Source organism: Marmota marmota, unplaced genomic scaffold, assembly GCF_001458135.2.
Source record: "Marmota marmota marmota unplaced genomic scaffold, marMar, whole genome shotgun sequence".
In the NCBI taxonomy this organism is placed as follows: domain Eukaryota; kingdom Metazoa; phylum Chordata; class Mammalia; order Rodentia; family Sciuridae; genus Marmota; species Marmota marmota.
Window position 1 is genome coordinate 46,560,678 of NW_025999990.1, and position 11,516 is coordinate 46,572,193.

Sequence of the window (11,516 nt, forward strand, 5' to 3'; positions counted from 1 at the left end):
TCTCACACACACACACACACACACACACACACACACACTCACACACACACACATACACACGCACCCTCACTGCCAGTCTATCCCTATATTTTTCCATTCTCGTATTATTATTACATTAAAAATTTAGATAAATATTCAGAACTCAGTCTTTATGACTATATGATTATGGCCTAGAAGTAGTGTTCACAGCTGACCATGTGTTATGATATGAATTGCTCCCCCCACCCTCCACCCCGAATTGATACGTTGAAATTCTAATCCCCCACACCTCAGCATATGACTATTTGGAGATAAGGTCTTTAAAGAGAGGATGTTGAAGTTAAAATGAGGCCCAAACGGTGGGCTCTAATTCAGCATGACTTGGTGTCTTTCAATGAAGAAGCGATCAGGACAGAATGTAGACACACAGAAGAAAGACTGGGTGAAAACAGGCAGGGCATGACCATCTACAAACCAAATCAGAGACCTTGCAAGAAACTAACCCTGCAATCTGGAAATCCTAACATCCAGGACTGTAGAAAATAAATGTCTGTTGTTTAATCCATCAGTCTGTGGCATTCCTGTTACAGCAGCTTGAATTGACTAAGACATCATATATTTCCATTCCTGAACATTTTTTTTCTTTTTAAAAATTGGCTTGATTTCTATGCCCTTAGCATTTAACCCTCAAAGCTCCTCTCCGTGCATTAGAACATATGAAAGTATATTCTGCAAGTCTTTTTTTTTCTTTTTCTTCTGTGCTGGGGATTGAACCCAGGGTCTCACACATGCTAGGCAAATGCTCTATCACTGAGTTATATCCTCAGCCTTCTGCAAGTTTCCTGGAAGACATCTTTCACAGACTTTCTGACCTGCTCCTCTGTACCTGGCCTCTCACAAACCTGCTATACACCTGTGAGCAGCTACTTCCCTTCTGCATCGTCTCTGTGTTCCTCTTTCTCCCTGAGTCAGATTGGATTATCTATTTCCAGGATTCTATATTTTCTTTCTGTGCTTATCCACTTATATACTTTTTTCTAGAAATTTCTTCAAATTTATCTTTCAACTCTTCATTGCATTTTTCAGTTCTAATCAGTTTTTCTTTAATTTTAATTTTTAATTGTCAATGGATCTTTATTTATTTATATGCAGTGCTGAGAATTGAATCCTGTGTCTCACACAGGCTAGGCAAGAGCTCTACCACTGAGCCATGATCCCAGCCCTCTAATTAGTTTTTAATGTCTAAGAACACTTCTATTCCTTCCCCCTCCAATAGGACAATTTTCTGCGAGAGAACTCCCACATTCCTGACGAACTCTTCCTTACTAACTCTTCCTCTCTTTTCTCTCAAAAATAACCTATCAATTTCCTGGCTCTTCTTTAAAGTTTTTGGTTCTAGTTTTCAGGCCCTTGTCTTATCTCCCTGGGTTTACAGATCCTTCGTTGTTGTCTGCTTATGCTTGAGAGGCACACTAAAAGCCAGGTTAGAAGTCTGTGCTTTGGGGAGGGGCTTATCCATTCTAATCCTCGCTGTAGGGTGATCTGCTGGGCTTTTATCTCGCCAAATCCCTGAAGTCAGCAGCTGAGGGTCTTTAGGCTCAGGCTGGTCAGTTCTTCACAATAGACTCTTTGAAACTCCTGCCTAGATGGTTTGTGCCCTGGCTGCCTGGATTCTGGGAGCTGAGTGAGCTTAAGAAGGCTCAGGGGCTGGGGATGTAGCTTAGTGGCAGAAGGCTTGCCACTAAGGAGTGTGTGGGAGGCCCAGCTCCAGCATTGGGGGAAAAAAATTAGCGACTAACGGCTCAGGACAGGGTGCCTTAATACTGTATATTTTCACTTCTCCTATTTTGAGTATAGTAACCTGGCCCTCGACTTACTGTTATCCTCCTAACCAAGCATCCTTAGTTTCAGCCTCTGAAGGAGAGAAACCTCCAGTGTCTGGAGTCAGGAAGGACTGTCCCTTGGCTCTGGGATTCTAGGAGCTTTTAGTTTCATCTTCATCCCCACTTTCAGAGAACCCAGTGCTACCAACCACCATGCCTTTTGCAAGTTCTGAAGTTTAAATGGGATCATTTTGGATTTCTGCATTACTGGCTTGAGATTCAGCTTTCTGTGGTTTACTAAGTCAGTTGTCACTTGTCTATGTATCTGCCACCTTTCAAAATTTGCCATTTTTTTTTCTGTCTTCTTCATCCCAAATAAAGGTGTGTGTGTGTGTGTGTGTGTGTGTGTGTGTTACCATCTTTAGTGTCACTCTAGAAATAATGTAGATAAGCCAACAATGGGAGAAAGAGGAAGCAAATTATGGTCCATTCATAGACCCAAATATTGTGCATCCATTAAAAGAGGTCTTTGCTGTGAATTTTTAATATCGAAGAAAACTTTGGTTGTAATGTTAATTTTTTTAATATCTATTTTTTTTAGTTGTAATTGGACACAATATCTTTATTTTATTTATTTATTTTTCTGTGACAGCTGAGGATCGAACCCAGGGCCTTGCACGTGCTAGGCGAGTGCTCTACCGCTGAGCCACAATCCCAGACCCTGAAATGTTAATTTTTAAAATGTTACAAGATTGTGTACATAGGATGATTTCAACAACTTTTAAAATCTTCAAGGGCCCGCGAGTTTAGCTCAATGATAGAGTGTTAGGTTTAGCCTGTGTGAGGCCCAGGGTTCCATCCCCAAATGATCATGGGAAATGTATGGGTAAAAATATATGCTTTATTATTAGTTCATTGGTTAATGAACGGGATTATGAAGGATTTTACTTTATTTCTGAAATTTATGAATTTTTACAAGGCATAAAAACCATCTTACTTTTCTCATCATTAGTTGAATTATTCAATAGTACATAGTCCTCGTAGAAAAGGTAGTAGTGATATAAAAAGACCACACCCACGCATACACAGAGATTTTTTTCAACCACTCCACAGCCCATGAGAGTTACAAACTGTTAACATGGTGCTGTATGTCTTCCTTTTACATGTTTTATCATGAAAACAATAATATTCTGCCTTTTTGTGTCCACTGTCAGGGTGAGAGTCCTCAGTGGGCTAATGTAACAAAGTCTGACTTGTTTAAATACAGTTGCCACTGAAGGAAAGGCAGCTCCCTGGGAGCCTCTGAGCTTTCTCACCTTAGTCAACAGATAGGATTGGTTTACTAGAGTCGCTAATTACCAGCTTGAAAGACAGGAGGACTTCATAGAAATTCCTGAAGAGGATCAGAGTTTGAGAGGGGATGGGGACCGGAGGCTAAAGGCAGCCACTGAGATTCTTAGTGGGGGAGAGCTTCCGGGGGAGGTGATACCAAAATTTGTCTGCTTTGCCTTGGATGACCCTGCATATCTGGCACTATACCTGTGTGGATTTTACTGATAAGTGCTGCTAGCTGACCAGTGGAACAGGAATTGTAGGAAGATGACTCATGTTTGATGAAGATAGTGAGTTTCTCTATTGGTTTAAGTCAAGCTTGTCTTATTTCAAAACAACATTTATATTCAGGATCCCTGGCTTGCTGTTCCCAGGGCATTTATTTATTTACTATGTGATTATTTATTTATTTGTTCTTTTTAGTTATACATGGCAGTAGAATGTATTTTGACATATCCTACCTACATGGAGTCTAACTTCGCATTCTTGTGGTTGTCCATGGTATGGAGTGATGCTGGTCGTGTGTGGCATATATGAGCATAGGAAAGTGATGTCCAGTTCATTCTACTGTCTTTCCTATGCCCAGTCCTCCTCCCTTTCCTCATTACCTTTTGTGCTGGGGCATTTAAACCAGCAACCTTTACGTATAATTCCTCTGTGTAGAGTCCCCACGGTGAGGCAGCCAGGGAGAATAGAATGGACTTGGCACAGGTGCTACCTGTGGCATTTTGAGGATGTCATGGCTGCCTGCAAATGTCCCAGCAATATTTGCAGTACTCTGTTTCTATGCCCCTTCTCAAAGCAGGTTGTCTGGTTCAATTTTTTGCCTGGTGTTATTTTTCACTAACTTGGTTTCTTTTATTTGGATTTGGAACACTGAAGAACCAGGACTTCCTACTAAACAATTCAGTTAGATGGACTTCGTGGGTGGGTTTGCTTTGGTTCCTAAATTGTGACCATTTAAAAGATAATGAGTCTCTTGGTCTTTTACAAAAGTCTTTTACTCTTCATCTCTTTGTATTATCTACTTCTTTCTCTGACTCTATTTTCTTTCTTTTCTCACTTTTTGTTAGGTGGATGCTTTTTAGTCAGTCCTTTATTTGAGGAAGTAAGAGGTGGATTGTTACAGGCCATTCAGTGTGAAAACAACAGGCTTGTCATTAACATCAAATAATTTAAAAAGAAATCATTAAGTAATCTCAACCACCCATTTTTGCTTTTTAAGATCCTATCTAAATGACTTGCTATCAGCAAAATTATGAAAAGATAAGAGACAGAAGATAAAGGTAATCTCTTCATGTTTTACAATAGGTGTCTTTGGAAAGGTTGAAAACAATCATTAACATCAGTTTACCTGCTTGTTTACTGTGGTTAACTCTAAAGTGACCTTTGAGGAAGGGTATGTTTTGGAAAGTTAAGCACTAAAATTGGTCTGCCGGACTTTTAGGAGATAGATTTTATTTAAATAAATGACTCAGTTTCTGACCATCCTGCAGACTTTAGTAATTCAATAAACAAATTTTTATAAACATGACGAAAGTGGCTTATTTGATATTGTGGGGTGGGTATTACAGATGCAATACTCAGCATTCTTGCAAATGGACAAGTGTCACTGTGTTGATTTAGATGGACTAGTTGAAGCCTGGTGTGTTGGCTCTGGAGGATAAAGCAGGAGGACTGCAAATTTGAGGCCAGCCTCAGCATCTCAGACCCTATCTCAAATAAAATTTAAAAAGGGCTGGAGATGTTGGGATGAACCCAACTACTATGTATAACCGTAAAGCACTTGCTTAGCATGTCAGAGGGCCTGGGTTCAATCCCCAGTACTGCAAAACAAACAAACACACACAGGAGAAATGTTTGAAGTAACATATAAGATTGAGATGTCCTCTTATTTTTGAGGAAAAGGTAGTAATATTGCTTTCTTAAAACTTTAAGAATTTACAGAGAATTCTTTTTGTTTGTTTTGTGATACTAGGGATTGAACCCAGGGGCAGGCACTCTACCACTGAGCTACATCCCCCTTTTTATTATTGATTGATTGATTGATTGTGGTGCTGGGGATTGAACCCAGGGCCTTGTGCATGTGAGGCAAACACTCTACCAACTGAGCTATATCTCCAGCCCCCCTTTTAATTTTGAGACAAGGTCTCTCTAAATTGCCCAGATTATCTTTGATCTTTTGATCTTCCTGCCTCAACCTCCCAAGTGGCTGGAACTACAGGCTTGTGCCACCATGTCCATCTGAGGGACTCTTTTTGGATACTTTAATAGACTAGGAAACGTTTATGTAGAGTATCCTACATTGTTCTAAAATATTTCCATATATCAAACAACACCTTCCAGGAAACACACTAAGGTTAATACCATTATCCATCTCCCCTTTCTAAAATGAATAAACTTTATTTTTTAGAACAGTTTTAGGTTTGCAGCAAGATTGAGTAAAAAGTAAGGAGTTGCTGTATACCCCCTCCTCAGACACACACATGCAGCCTCCCCACTGCTGACACCCCCTACCAGGGAGGGACTTGGTAAGATCCATGAACCTGCATTGACACATTACCACCCAAAGTTCATGGTTCACATTTGTGTTCACCCTTGATGGGTACATTTGATGGGTTTTTAAATTTAAAAAAATTTTTTAAAATTTGTTCTAGTTAGTTATGCATGACAGTGAATGCATTTTGACACATTGTACACTAATGGAGCACAACTTCTCCTTCCTCTGGCTGTACATGGTGCAGAGTCACACCAGTAATGTAATTATACATGTATAAAAGGTAATAATGTCCATTTCATTCCACCATCCTTCCCACCCCCACAGCCCCTCTCTTCCTCTCACTCCCCTCTGCCCAATCCAAAGTTCCTCCATTCTTCCCTACCCCCTGCCCCCATTATGGATCAGCTTCCACTTATCAGAGAAGACATTCAGCCTTTGGTTTTTTGGGTTTGGCTTATTTCGCTTAGCATTATTCTCCAGCTCCATCCATTTTACCTGCAAATGCCATAATTTCATTCTTTTTTAAGGCTAAGTAATATTCCATCATGTATATGTACCACATTTTCTTTATCCATTCATCTTTTGAAGGGTATCTAGGTTGGTTCCATCATTTAGCGATTGTGAATTGAGCTGCTATAAACATTAATGTGGCTGCTCATTCATCAGGTTTTGACAAATATAGCATAACATGCAACCGCCATTGTATATCATATAGAAGAGTTCACTGCCCTAAATATACTTTGTGTTCTGCCTATTGTCCCTCTTTTCCCTCAGTCCTTGGTAACCACTAGTCTTTTTTACTGTCTCTCTAGTTATGCCTTTTCTTGGAATCAACAATAGGTCATCATTTCATATTGGCTTATTTTGCTAAGGAATATGCATTTAAGTTTCCTCCATGTCTTGTGTCTTGATAGCTTTTTTTTAAAAAAACACCAAATAATATTTTCTCATCCGTTTGTACTGTAGTTTATCCATTCATCTACCAAAGGACACGTTGGCTGCTTCTAAGTGTGGGTATTATGAATGTATCTGCTGTCAACATCCACGTGGAGGTTTTTGAGTGAACTTAAGTTGTCTACTCATTTAGTTAAATTCCAAGAGCATAACTGCTGAACTGAATGGTAAGACTGTTTAGGTTTAAAGAATCAATCTTCCCAAGTAGCTGAAGCACTTGGCTTTCCCACCAGCAGTGAATGAGTGGTCCCACTGCTCCACAGCCCCATCAGTATTTGGTGGTATCAGTAGTTTGGATTTTGGCTCTTCTATTAGGAGTGTGGTGTTATCTCATTGTCAGGGGCTAGAAGGAAATTCTCCTTCAAAGAATAGCCTGACAGTCCCCTGGGAGACATCCTGCCTGGGAGACATCCTGCAGCTACCTATCTCCCTGGAACATCCTGCGGTTATCAGGATCATCAGACATCTTGCAGCTGGCAGTTTTACCACCCACATCCAGCAATTGCTGATTAGAGAGCTTCCCCATCCCCAGCATATAAATACCCCTGTGTGAACAATAAAAGTTTGCAGCTTGATCAGAACTCCTGTCTTGCTGTCATCTCTCGTGTCTCTTGTCCCTTCATTCCTCTCCACCTAGGTTTGCTGCCCACGTTGATGTGTCCTGCCGGACAGGACATCTCATTTTTGTTTCAATTTACAATTTCTGAGTAACACAACATTGGACATCATATTCTCTCTAATTTGCCACGTATCTATTATCATGGGTGAGGTATCTGTTCAGGTCTTTTGCCTATCTCCCTTTTGGGGTGGTGGAGATTGAACTCAGAGCTTCACAAATGTTAGGAAAATGTTCTACATGGACCCTCACTACCTTGACCATTTTTAATCAGGTTGTTCCTTTTCTTATTGTTGAACCTTAGAATTTATTTGTATATGCTGGGTGCAGTGGTACACACCCATAATCCCAGTGGCTGGGGAGGCTGAGACAGGAGGATCACAAGTTCAAAGACAGCCTCAGCAACTTAGTGAGGCTCTGAGCAACTTAGCAAGATCCTATTTCAAAATAAAAAAAAACAAGGGGCTGGGTATATAACTCAATTGGTAGAGTGCTTTCCTTGCATGCATAAGGCCCTGGGGTCGAGATCCCTAGCACCTAAAACAAAACAAAACAAACAAACAAAAAAACCCCACTCAAAATAAAAAAAACAAATGAGTTGAGGATGAGGATGTGGCTCAATGGTTAAGTGCCCTGGATTCAATTCCTAGTACCAATATATATATATATATATATATAAATTCTTTTTTATTTTAGATAGCAGTCCTTTATCAGATGTGGATTTTGTTTTTTTATTTTTTATTTTTGCAAATACTTTCACATCCTCTGTGACTTGTATTATTGTCTTTGGTTTCAGAGAGCAGGAGTTTTTAATTTTTCTTTTTTTTTTTGGCACTACTGGAGATTAATCCTGGGTTCTCTACCACTGAGCTACTTTTTTTTTATTATTATTTTTAATTTTGAGGCAAGCTCTCACTAAGTTGCAGTGGCTGGCCTTGAACTTGCAATCCTCCTGCCTCTGCCTCCTGAGTGGCTAGGATTACAGGCGTATGCCACCACCATGCCCAGCGGAAGAAAGTTCTCATTTTAATGAAATCTGACTTATCAACTATATTTGCCTTGGACCATGACTTTCATGTTGTATCTGAAAAGTCATCATTAAAATCAAAGTCACCTGAAAATTTCTTCTATGTTATTGTTTAGGAGTTTGATAGTTTTCTGTTTTACTAGGTCTACAATCCATTTTGAATTAATATGTGTAAAGGTCTGTGTCTAGATTTACCTTTTGGCATTTGGATATCCAGTTATTCTAGCATCACTTGTTGAAAAGACTATCTTTCCTCCATTGTACTGCCTTTGCTCCCAAAGATCTGCTGACTACATTTATGTGAGTTGTGTGGGTTTATCTGTCTCTTTCATCACCAGTACCACACTGTCTTGATTACTGTATCTCTATAGTAAGTCAGGTGGTGTCTTTGTTCTCCTCTGATACTAAGTTGGCAATTTTGGACCTTTCTTTGTTTTATTTGTTTGTTTGTTGCCTAGGAATGAACCCAGTGGTGCTTAATCACTGAATCACATCCCAGCTCTTTTTATTTTAAGACAGGGTCTCACTAAGTTGCTTAGGTCCTTTGCTAAATTACTGAGGCTGGTTTTGAACTTTCAATCCTCTTGTCTCAGACTTCCGAGCCTCTGGGATTATAGGCATGTGCCACTATATCCAGTCAATTCTGGATTTTTTTGTCTCTCCATATAAAGTTGAGAATCAGTTCCTTGATGCCCATAAAAGAGCTTTCTATGATTTTGACTAGGTTTGGATTGACTCTACACATGAATTTTGGAAAAAACAATATCTTAACAATATTGAGTCTTTGTATCCATGAACATGGAATATCTCTCCATTTATTTTTTCATTGATATCTTTCATCAGAGTTTTGTAGTTTTCCTCATATACTTCTATACTTCTCATACATATTTTCTTAGATTTATACCTAAGCAATTATTTTGGGGAGTTCTAATGTAAAAGTCAATGTATTTTAAATGTTAAATTTCACTTGTTCATTGCTGGTATATAGAACAATTATTGACTTTTATAAATTAATCGTGTATCCCAGGACTTTGTTATAATTGCTATTAATTTCAGGATTTGTTTGTTGTTTCTTGATTTATTCTTTTGGATGTTATACACAGATGATGTCATCTGTGAACAAAAAAGTTATATTTCTTCTTGCTCAATATGTATAGCTTATTTCATTTTCTTACCTTAACTGCATTGTTAAAAAGTAGTGAGAGGAGACATCTTGCTTTGTTCTTGATCTTAGAAGGAATGCTTGAAGTTTCTCACCATTAAGTATGATGTTAGCTGTAGGTTTTTGTGCCTGTTCTTTATCAACTTAAGGAAGTTCCACTCTGTTCTTAGTTTGCTGAGATTTTAATCATGAACAGGTTTTAGATTTGTCCCCTCATTCTGTAAATATTGATGCAATTGTGATTTTTTTCTTTAGCATATTGATTTGATGGATTATACTAATTGTTTTTCAAACACTGAACCAGTCTTGAATACCTGAGATAAATCCCAATTGACCCTGATGTAAAATTCATTTTATACATAGTTCGACTCAATTTGCTAATATTTTCTTGAGGATTTTTTTATCTGTGTCAATGAATGTTGCTGGTCTGTGTTTTTGGTATTAGAGTAAAGCTGGCCTCATAGGAAGAGTTCACTCTGCTTCTATCTTCTCTAAGAGATTGCAGAGAATTTACATAACTTTTCCATTAAATATTTAATGGAATTTGGCAGTGAATTCATCTCAGCTTGATGCTGCTTTGGAAGATTGTTAATTATTGATTCAATTTCTTCAATATGGATAGGCCTATTCAGATTGCTTATTTCTTCTTGCATGAGTTCTGATAGATTATGGCTTGCAAGGAATTGGTTTATCTCTCCAGGTTATCAAATCTATGGGCACAGAGTTGTTCATAATATTCCTCTATCATCCTCTTAATGCCCACAGGAGCTATAGTGATATCCCCTCTCATGTCTGATATTAGAAAGTTGCATCTTCTCTGTTTTTTCTTAGCCTGGCTACAGACTTTTAATTTTTAAAAACCCATATTTAGATTTTGTTGATTTTTCCCTATTTATTTTCTGCTTTCAATTTCATTTATTTCTGTCCTACTTTCTGTGATTTCTTTTCTTCTATTTAGTCTGAATTAAATGTTTTCTAGTTTTCTAAGTTAAATAATTGATTTCTAATCTTTCTTCTTTTAATATTTACATTCAATGCTAGCAATGTCCCTCTAAGCACTACTCCTACTGCATCCCATAATTTTTAGTAAGATGTATTTCATTTTTAATTTAGTTCAAAATATTTTTAAAATTTCCTTATGTTTCTTATTTGATCCATGCATAATGTAGAAGTGTTTTGTTTACTTCCAAGTATTGGGGCATGTCCAGCTGTTATTGATTTCTAGTTTAATTTCATTATGGTCTGACAGTAGAGAGTGTATGATCTATATTCTTTTTAAATTTGATAAGATGTATTTTGTGACCCAGAATGTGGTCTGGTCTATCTTGGTGATTATTTCAATGTGAGCTTTAATCCAAAGTATAATCTACTATTTTTGGTGAAAAGGTCTATGGAAGACAGTTATATCCAGTTGATTGATGGTGCCATTGATTTCAACTATATTCTTATTAATTTTCTGCTTCTGACTCAGTCCATTTCTGAGAGAGGTATTGAAGCCTCCAACTATAAGAGTGGAATCACCTATTTCTTCTTACAGTTCTATCAGTTTTTGTCCTGTGTATTTTGAAACTTTGCTTTTATGTGCATACATATTAAAGATTTTTGTCTTCTTTGTGAATTAACTTCTAATTATTAGGTCATGCCTCTCTTTGTCCATGAAAACTTTCCTCATTCTGTATTCTGCTCTGTTTAAATATAGCTACTCCTGTATTCCTTAGATGGTATGTCTTCTTCCATCCATTTACTTTTTAATCTACATGTATCATTATATTTAAAGTGAATTTCTTGTGGACAACATACAGCTGTGTTTTGATCCACTCTGACAATCTGTCTTTTTTTTTTTTTTTTTTTTGTTTTTTTTTTTTTTTTTTTTTTTTAGAGAAGATTATGCTATGTTGCCTAAGCTGGTTTGAATTTGGGGGCTCAGGTAAACCTTCTTGTCTCATCCTTCAGAATAGCTGGGATTATAGATTTGCAATACCACGCCCAGCAACCTCTGTCTTTTAATGAAGTATTTAGACTATTTACATCTAAAGTGATTCTTCTTCTTCTCCTTCTTCTTTTTCTTCTTCTCCTCCATCTTCTCCTTCTCCTTCTCCTCCTCCTCCTCCTCCTCCTCCTCC

At 37.9% G+C, this 11,516-nt stretch overlaps 1 protein-coding gene and 1 non-coding gene across 18 annotated transcripts in view; both read right to left on the minus strand.

The window, feature by feature from the left end:
- The window catches only part of Dlgap1 (DLG associated protein 1), a 784,970-nt gene that overhangs the window by 46,552 nt on the left and 726,902 nt on the right, over positions 1-11,516 (minus strand). The window lies entirely within an intron of this gene.
- Positions 5,184-5,257, minus strand: Trnav-cac. The gene has a single exon. It is a non-coding gene; the product is annotated as a tRNA-Val (tRNA).